This window comes from Balaenoptera acutorostrata, chromosome 1 (assembly GCF_949987535.1).
Source record: "Balaenoptera acutorostrata chromosome 1, mBalAcu1.1, whole genome shotgun sequence".
In the NCBI taxonomy this organism is placed as follows: Eukaryota; Metazoa; Chordata; class Mammalia; order Artiodactyla; family Balaenopteridae; genus Balaenoptera; species Balaenoptera acutorostrata.
In genome coordinates, this window is record NC_080064.1 from 51649687 (window position 1) to 51659989 (window position 10303).

Sequence of the window (10303 nt, forward strand, 5' to 3'; positions counted from 1 at the left end):
GATGTTGTTTGTTTTTTTGATATTGAGCTGCATGAGCTTCTTGTAAATTTTGGAGATTAGACCTTTGTCAGTTGCTTCGTTTGCAAATATTTTCTCCCATTCTGAGGGTTGTCTTTTTGTCTTGTTTATGGTTTCCTTTGCTGTGCAAATGCTTTTAAATTTAATTAGGTCCCATTTGTTTACTTTTGTTTTTATTTTCATTACTCTAGGCAATCAAAAAAGATCCTGCTGCGATTTATGTCAAAGAGTGTTCTGCCTATGTTTTCCTCTAAGAGTGTTATAGTATCTGACCTTACATTCAGGTCTTTAATCCATTTTGAGTTTATTTTTGTGTATGGTGTTAGGATGTATTCTAATTTTATTCTTTTACATATAGCTGTCCAGTTTTCCCATCACCACTTATTGAAGAAGCTGTCTTTTCTCCATTGTATATTCTTGCCTCCTTTGTCATAGATTAGGTGATCATATGTGTGTGGGTTTATCTCTGGGCTTTCTATCCTGTTCCATTGATCTATATTTCTGTTTTTGTGCCAGTATCATCCTGTCTTGATTACTGTAGCTTTGTAGTATAGTCTGAAGTCAGGGAGCCTGATTCCTCCAGCTCCATTTTTCTTTCTCAAGATTGCTTTTGCTATTCGGGGTCTTTTGTGTTTCCATACAAATTGTAAAATTTTCTGTTATAGTTTTGTGAAAAATGGCTTTGGTAATTTGATAGGGATTATATTGAATCTGTAGATTGCTTTGGGTAGTATAGTGATTTTCACAATATTGATTCTTCCAGTCCAAGAACATGGTATATCTCTTCATCTATTTGTGTCGTCTTTGATTCCTTTCATTAGCATCTTATAGTTGTTGGTGTATAGGTCTTTTGCCCTCTTATGTAGGTTTATTATGTAAAACCTTCAGAATAGGAAAATCTGTAGAGGCAGAGTGGAGGTTATTAGTTGCAAGGAGCTTGGGGAAGGAGGAAATAGGAAGTGACTACTAACAGATATGTGGTTTCCATTTATGGTAAAGAATAATTATGGAACTAGATAGTGGTAATGGTTGCACAACATTGTGAATGTACTTAATGCCACTGAACTGTACACTTCAAATTGCTGAAATGGTAAATCTTATGTTATTTATATTTTACCTCAATAAAAATGTAATAAAGAAATGATATCAAAGGCAGATCTGTCTGTAACAACTCTAACTTTCCAGTTTACCAGACTTCTTACACTTCAGTTCACATGCTTGGAAAGCAGGCAATGGATAGCAGAAGTGGGTGGACCATATTTTCTGTCCCTCCCAAACCACTTCCTCTCTCTTGCCCCCTTGAAACTACAAAAAAAATTGCATGATTTCCCTCCTTCTCTCTTGAAAAACATGTGTACAGGGAAAAACTGTACCACCTTACAGTTGCACCATAAATAGTGAATGCCAGAGGCAATAATATATCATATAGCAGCTGTTTATGCTTCATATCATCTGTGGGCTCTCAGAAGCCTCTCCCAGGTCTTACTGGTTTTGTTCTTATTGAACTGTGTTCTTTTTCAGAATGTGTGCTTCTAAATCATAATTTTAAGGTCAACATCATTTCTGACTGGTACCATAAAAGTTTAACAAGTATGACTAAACCATGCCTGGCTTCCTACTTTTATTTTCCAGTATGTATCAGAAAGCATACTAGCAGGAGATCAAATGCTCAGGTTGAGCTTCATGGTAGATGTTGTAGAGGTAAAGACCCAACATCTTCTTCCAAGAAGCTAGAACAGGAGCAGGCAAAAATATTAACCCTTTAGTGAATGGACAGTGATATCTCATTGATTCGTAGGTTCTAGGGCACCTTCTTATGCACTAACATGGAGCTATAGAGAAACCACAGGCTTTGGAGTCAGACAGGTGTTTTAAAATCCCAGGTCATCCATTCAGCTAACTGTTGGGCAATGGACAAACAACTAAATTTCACTAAGCTACAATTTTCTCATCCATTAAATGGGGATGGTTGTTAAAAGAAGTAAAAAGTATATATCAAACCAACTAGCACAACATAATAGCTCATAGAAAACACTCAATAAATGGAATATTGATTACTCAATAAAAATATTAATATTGGCCACAGCAATAACCAGAAACTGTTTTTCAGGGAAGAAAGTAAGCAATTGTTTGAAGTGTTGATTCACTAATATAGAGAAGACAAAGACCAGCTTTAGCCAAACTCAATTTCCTTAATAGATATAGGCCTATTCTGATTGTCTGTTTCTTGTTGTGTGAGTTTTGGAAAATTGTGTCTTTCAAATTATTGGTCTATTTCATCTCGGTTATCACATTTGTGGTCATAGAATTGTCCATAGTATTACTCCTTAACCTTTTAATGTCCATAGGATATGTAGTAACGTCCCCTCTTTCAAGATGGAGTGTTCATTTACAGATTGAAGAAGATTAAGAGAGAAGGAATATTTGGAGGGAAGATCATCAAATCCCCAGTTTTGGGCTGGTTAAATCAGAGATACCTATAAAACATCTAAATGGAGAAGGTGAGTAGCAGTTGAATGAACAAGTTACAGTATAGTATATCCTGTCAGCCTTTCAGTTTGAAGAAGAGGGAGGGATGAACTGTATCAAATACTGCAGGTAGAGCAACAAAAATATGGAGAAGTTTAATCTTTCAATTGAGCAATCTTGGAATTTGCTGACAAGAACAGTTTCGATGGAGTTGTGGCTCAAAAACTTGATTAGAATGGATTCAAGACAAAGTGAGAGTAGAGGAATTGGAGACTGAGGAAAGTAAACTCTTCAGAGGAGTGAATTAGTTTGAATCCTCTGAGAAGCAGATTCCCAGATGAAATAAAACGTGCAAGGATTTTATTAGGAAACATACCTGTGTTAGAGAAAGTGGGGAGAGAGCTTAAAAAGATTGGGATAGTCCTTCAACTGCTTGTAAGTCTGACTTTCATGAGGGAGAAAGGGACTGAAGTTTGGATGGACATGTCATAGACTACCATGTGGCTAAAGGACATTTCCACAAGGCTATCAGAGAGTTGTAGCCAAAGGCATCAGAGGAATCTTATTTAGTGAAATAAACGTACCTGCTTTAGTGTTCCTGCTATACTTGGCCACTGACTAAGTCGCTTGAGTGAAACATGGCCTTGGTGCAAGTGTAGAGGTAGATTTTAGAGCATAGCAATTGCGTTCTTGGTCATTTACACTCCCTGTAGTTGGAGGTCACCAGATGCATTCTCACAGCCACCGTAAGGATTTTTTTCTGTAAAAGGGGAGAGGGAAGTACATGGAGGAAAATATGTTCTCTTTATAAGATGGGAAAATTTACATGTCTGTGTGATTATGAAAATTTGTGACATAGGAAATAAAGTGAAGAAGTGCTGGAGCTATTCTTGAGTGGGTGACAGAAAGTGGGACTTGGTGTAAAAGTGGAAGGGTGGAAGTCCATAGGGTACATGAAGAGTTTATGCGTCATAAGAAAAGCTAAAGAAGAAACAGGTGAATATATTTTCTGATGTGAGCTTGTTAAAGTTATCTTCTGATTGCTTCTTTCTTCTGAGGGAAATAGTAAGCAAGGTCTAAGCTGAGAGGAAGTATGGGAGTAGGTGTCGTGGTTTGGGGAAAGAGAAAAAGGTGTAGAGTAGTTACATAAGAGAGTAGGAGGATGAGTGAAATTAGCGTGAATACCAAGCAGTCTTAAAGTTCTGCTTGAGTTTAATGGTCATGAATGTAAAATGAGACCAATCAGCAGGGTTTTGGTTTTTCTCTAATCAGTTCTGCTGTGAAGATGTTGGAGAGTAGGTAGAGAATTTTATTTAACTGGGGTTGGCATTAAAAGTAAATTTTAAAATTTCCAATTTTATATTGTATTTAATTATATTTTTGTGAGTAACTTTTCACTGCATTAGTTACATTACGGTCAGAGAGGATGGTCTGTATGATGACAATTCTTTGAAATCGGTTGAGATTGCATTATGGCCTAGGACAGTTTTTCGTGAAGAGTCTGCATGTGTTTAAATAGGATGTGTGTTCTCTGACATTGATTCGAGACTGATATAGATAGATAGATAGATAGATAGATAGATATTCATTAAATCAAACATGTTAGTTGTGTTGTTCAAATTTTCTAGATCTTTACTGACCTTTGTGCTTAATTTTTCACAGATAATTGTGTTATAATATTCTAATAGGTCATAGGTTTATCTCTTTCTATCTGAAGTTTCACTTTCATTTTTTTGCTTTACATTATTTTGAGGTTATCTTAAGTCCATATAGATTTAGAATCATTAAAATTACCGGGGAATTAAAACTTACTATTTTGTAGTAACCTTTTCTATTTTTAAAAATGCTTTGGACTTTCACATCAGTTTTATTTAATTTTGACATAACTGATATAAATTTCTTTTGGATAGTATTTCCTAAGAAATCTCATTTAATCTTCACAAAAGTCCCTGAAGTGGAATTTAGCGTTCTCTCTTCTACAGCAGGAAAACTGTAGCTCAAAGGGCAAAAGCATCTGTCTCAGTGCTAGTAAGCAACAGACCTGGGAGTTGAAGTCAACATTTCCTACTTCTCATGTTACCCTTACTTCAGCATACTGCCTCTGAGGAATTAAGTGGTGAAGTAGAGTGAAGGATAAGGTGCTATAGGGACAGAGCTGAGTAATTGGCAATTGATGAATTCTTCCTGGGAAGAATCTTCCAAGGAAGCATCAGACAGCAGGGCAGGTGATATTGGAGAACAGCCTTGAATAATTAATACAAGTTTTCCAGGTGAACAAGGAAGGAAAAAGCATTCTAGGCTAAGAAGACATGAGGTATATAATGTATCTAAGTTTTTGTTCCTTAAAGGAATTAATCTAAACTTTCTATTTCATCTCCAGACATGAAATAGGTGCTTAGTAAGGGTTTATTGGCTTAATTTTATTTAGTCATTCTCTTTGTTCCATGTAGCAGACATACTATTTGCCTCTCTAATATTGTCCTACCCTTTCTTCTTAGCAAGATAACCCTAGTTACTATGGAGGCAGCAGTGTGCCCAGATAAAAGACTATGTATGGTTCCCAGTCTCCCTTACAGCTTGAGATATAAACAGAATCTGTTGGGAGGACCTATGGGAAAGTCCCGTAAGTGATGGAGAGACAGCTAATCTGTCCCTTTTGCCCTTCACTCTATGTTCTGATTCCTGATTAGAATCATAAATTTATAGTCATGGGTCCAGTGGCTATCTGAGACCATGGGTCAGCTGTGAGGATGGAAACTACATGGTAGTGACAATAAAATTGAAAAGCAGAAGGAGCTTGGGTCTCTGATGACAATGTGAGGTCACCATACCAATCCTGAATGTCTATTTTAAAACATATTTTATGTGAAAAATAAATTTTTCTTGTTTATGCCACTATTATTTCTATTCTCTGCTATGAGCAACCAAATACAATTCTCAACTAATATATCCCAAATTCAGCATCCTTTTCAGGAATGTAGGTGACTGGCACATTTAAAAATAATTGTGGCTAGAAATTACTATTTGGAAAATGCACAGAAATACCAAGAGAATTTCCCAGCTGGACCCAATTCCCAAGGAGGATCTCAAAGACAGTTTTATGCCAACTGTATAACCTGGAGGAATTCCAGAATCCCTTCAGGAAGAGAAAGTGGCTGCTGAAACTGCTATACTTTAGTGGAAACTGAAAGGCTGGAAGGATGACCTTTCAAGAAGAACAAATGTTATTAAATAATGGAGTTTTTCCCACCTCCTACAACAGTCAATAGCAAAAGGATGAAAAGGGAATCCTATTCTTCTATTAATAACTCCTCAGTCAGTCTCATGCTGACGAAGCGGAAAGCAACTGTAAAATTAGCAGTTTTGCCTGCAAATTAGCCTCTTGCAAAGCCATAAAAAGAGAAAAGGAATTAAGGAAAATTCTATTAATGGAGTCAAGGATGGAAAACCAAGAGTGATAGGGCATAAATACCCAGACAATTGATACGTATTTTTAGGAAGATATTACCCAGGTTTTAAATAGCTGCTTATAGCTGTGTATGAAGGACGTGTTAATTTATAGCCCTTGGATCAGTGTCCTTTCTTAATGGCTCCTTGGAGCAAATCTGTCAGAACTTGAAGAGCACAAGGTTTAGGTTGATATTAATAAAAACCACCCCATCCACCCCTAGCTGAGATATTACTATTCCACTTTAGAATGGCAATGCAGTAATTGGAAAGAGGTTTAACTTCAGAGGCAGACAAAGTTAGGTTTCACTCTGGCTCTGCTCCTTCACTAGCCTGGGGAAAGTCTTTCATCATTCTGTGCCTCTATTTTATCTTCTATCAAAGCAGATGGTGATTGTGCTTCATTGTGTTAAGAGCATTAAATTAAGTACCATGCAAAGAATTTGGTCCCTAGTAGGTTGTTAGAAAATGTTAGCCCCTTTCTACTTTCCCTTCCTTATTAGAGGGCCAGGGACATCAAACCTTCTCGCAAACGTATACAAAGCAGTTAAATTTAGTTCTGGGTAATTCTCCCCGTAAGAAGATCAGTCCCTACAGAGGAGCTGAACACATTTTTATAATTTATGACTGGTCTCAGGCAACAGGCTCCCATTTGCAATTTTATGAAAATAATAAATCAATATCCAATAATGGGGGATAATCTCAAGAAAGAAACTGAGACTCCTTTAACAATAAAAAGGCAGGAGGCTCCATTTCCAACAAGGAATATAGGCCGGAGACCTTGGAAATGCATACAATTTTTTTTTTAATTTGCTTTTTATTTATTTATTTTTGACATCTTTATTGCAGTATAATTGCTTTACAATGGTGTGTTAGTTTCTGCTGTATAACAAAGTGAATCAGCTATACATATACATATATCTCCATATCTCCTCCCTCTTGCCTCTCCCTCCCACCCTCCCTATCCCACCCCTCTAGGTGGTCACAAAGCACTGAGCTGATCTCCCTGTGCTATGTGGCTGCTTCCCACTAGCTATCGATTTTACATTTGGTAGTGTATATATGTCCATGCCACTCTCTCACTTTGTCACAGCTTACCCTTCCCACTTCCCGTGTCCTCAAGTCCATTCTCTACATCTGCGTCTTTATTCCTGTCTTGCCCCAGGTTCTTCAGAACCTTTTTTTTTTTTTTTTTTTTTTTTTTTTTTAGAATCCATATATATGTGTTAGCATACGGTATTTATTTGTTTTTCTCCTTCTGACTTACTTCACTCTGACTTCACTCTGTATGACAGACTCTAGGTCCATCCACCTCACTACAAATAACTCAATCATTTGTAGGTTTGGTGGTTTCCACAGTCTTAGGCATTTAATACTTAAATTCTAAGAGGAGGCGAGGAGTTTGGGGCTCTGTTGGAAGCCTTGGGTGAGTCTTAATCACTCCTGCTTTCTTAGTTCAAGACAGTATTTCACACCTGAAACACATTTTCACTCCTAGGTCTGAAAAATGGCAAGATATAGACAAAGCAATTAAATCCACAGCGCACATGGAGGGCAAACAGTCTTTGAAAGTGGATAAATCATTGAGAAAGACCTTAACAGCACTTTAAAAAAGTCTTTTTCTGGGCCTCCCTGGTGGTGCAGCGGTTAAGAATCCGCCTGCCAATGCAGGGGACACGGATTCAATCCCTGGTCCAGGAAGATCCCACATGCTGCAGAGCAACTAAGCCCATGCGCCAAAACTACTGAGCCTGTGCTCTAGAGCCCGCAAGCCACAACTACTGAGCCCACGTGCCACAACTACTTAAGCCTGCGTGCCTAGAGCCCGTGCTCCACAACAAGAGAAGCCACCTCAGTGAGAAGCCCGCACACCACAACAAAGAGTAGCCCCCACTCACCACAGCTAGAGAAAGCCCGCGTGCAACAACGAAGAGGCAATGCAGCCAAAAATAAATGAATAAATAAATTTAATTAAAAAAATGTTTTTCTAATTGGTGACTGTAGCTTATAAGACTGGGCCAATTTAGAAAAATCTAACTGTCCTGGTAATACTCATCAGAGTCACCTCCAAATGTTGTAATGTAATGCCAGAATCATTCCCCTCCAAGCTCTTCATATCCTAAGATCATAGAATCTGGTTTACTTGGGACTCTTAAAAATAAGTAATAATTTAAATTCCTCAACAACATCACCACTGAGTAGTCTTCCTACTTGTGTTTGAGCACCTCCAGCAACAGAGAGGAACATTCTTCTGAGAGAAGCTCTAACATGCTCGGCAATAGTTTGCACAGAGGATATGTATTCATTTCCTAGGATTGCCATCACAGAACATCACAAACTAGGTGGCTTAAAACTATTGAAGTTTATTGTGTCACAGTTCTGAAGGCCAGAAGTTTGAAATCAAGTCAGGGCCATGCTTCCTCTGAAACCTGTAGGGAATAATTCTTCCCTGCTCCTAACTTCTTACTTCTGCATTGCTACAACCCTACAAGCATCCTTTGTATATGTAATGTTCCATACATATATTTGTGTTCCATACATATGGTTGTGTTGACTTTGTCCCTGGCAGAATTTTCCACTCTAAGTAAAACAAGTCTCCTTAAAAAAAAAAAAAAAAAGAAAGAAGGACCGAGTTGCAGCTGAAGATCCTGGCAGCAGGGCCATGTTCATGAACATGAGCTGAATTCCTTCCAAGATTGGTCAGCAGTGGAGAGAGACTGTGAAAGGAAGTATAGAAAACTGCAGCAGCTGGAAGAGCAGACCAGGAGGCTGTGAACGGACATGAAGAAGAAGAGTCCCAGTGCTGACCTGGTCATCAAATCTGCTGTGAAGATGTCCTTAGACTTACTCTCTAATCCCCTCTGCCAGCAAGACCAGGACTTACTGAACATGGTGACCACCCTGGACATGGCCATGAAGTGGATGGATACCTTCAACCAGGAAAAAGTGAACCAGATCTGAAAGACCATTATTGAACCCTGAAAAAGTTTGGCAGTGTCTTCCAGAACCTCAACATGGTGGTGAGAAGGTGGTGGGAAGCAGCCTTCCTATATACTAGGACTATAGGTGATTGCAGGCCAAGGTGGAGAAGTACGAGGAAAAGGAGAAAGCAGGGCCGGTGCTGCCCAGAAGAGCTGTGGCTTGTATGGGATGACCTTGGAGCTGAGAACAAACGGCTCCTGGATGAGCTGCTGAGGTTCTACAACAGCCAACTCCACTCCCTCCATCTCAGCTTTGAGTCCCTCATCCAAGAGCAGGTCAGGAAACGCATAAGATCTTTGGAGACTTGACCCAACATCTTGACCAGCCTGGATACCTGCATGAAGTCTGGGCAGCAGGAGTGGGAGAATGAGACCAAACTGAGGGAGCCCAGAGCCTCTCTATTGTGGCTGATGACTAAATCCCTGTTCCCCTCAGAAGATTCCTAGGACACCAGTCAGCCTCTTGAGCCTTTGCCCTTTTCAAGTTCAGGTTCAGATGTCAGCCTAGCAGAAGGCCCTCCCTTGGGAGAAGTATGGTACCTGGCAGGTTGGAGACAGAGGCGGCTCCCACTCTGCCTCACCAGCCCTTTGGAATGAGCTTGGCACCAGGAACCCCAAGCAGGCTGCTGTCTCCCCACCCAATAGCAAGAGCCAGGAGACACAGGTAAGCAGTGTAGCAAACCCCAGGGACTTTCTTATTTCCAAACTGTTCAAAGTACATCCTGGCCTAGAGCCAGAGCAAGCTTCCAGCCTTCAAAGGGCATGGGCTTTCTCAGCTTACTTGAGGTCCTAGTCTTGCCTGAGTGGTTGAGATCACATTTACCTCCAAAAGAACTATCCTGGGAGTCTGCGCATCCTTGTTTCCTTTCCACTTCAAAGACTCTCCCCTGTCCTGGAAGAGTCCCTGCCCTCCAAGAATGTGTGTAGCTGGGAATTCAGCCTTCCCTCTGAGAGCTGTGGTCCTGCAGCCTTAACAAGCCCCTCACTCCAACCTCCCAGCATGGCAAAGGCTGGTTTAGCCCACTTCTATGCCTTAGGTCAAGTGCAAGGAAGTGCTACAAGTCTTGTAAGTTCCCTAGGTAACCAGGATTCAACTCATGTAAGTATCCTACCACACAAAATGTCACAGATGCAGTCACAGCCTCAAAGCAAGGACAGTGGGTTTGTGCTGGCAGTTTGGCTGGGTCAGAAAGGGAAAGCAATGTCTTGAGGCTAATCTTCAGGGAAAGGCACTAGGAACAGGCAGTCCCATGGACTTCTGAGATGAATTCTAGACACCTGACAGCTGCCAGGAGGAACAACTGCCTGAGGATGTTCAACAGAAGATGCATTTGTGTTTGTGCAGCCTCGGACCTTGGTAGACATCGAACTGAGGCCCCAGAGTTCCC

General features: G+C 39.9%; 1 pseudogene; it reads left to right on the top strand.

Annotated features, from left to right (window-relative positions):
- The first annotated feature begins 3440 nt into the window (after positions 1-3440).
- On the top strand, positions 3441-9334 carry LOC103000468 (bridging integrator 3-like; annotated as a pseudogene).
- Positions 9335-10303: the final 969 nt, after the last annotated feature.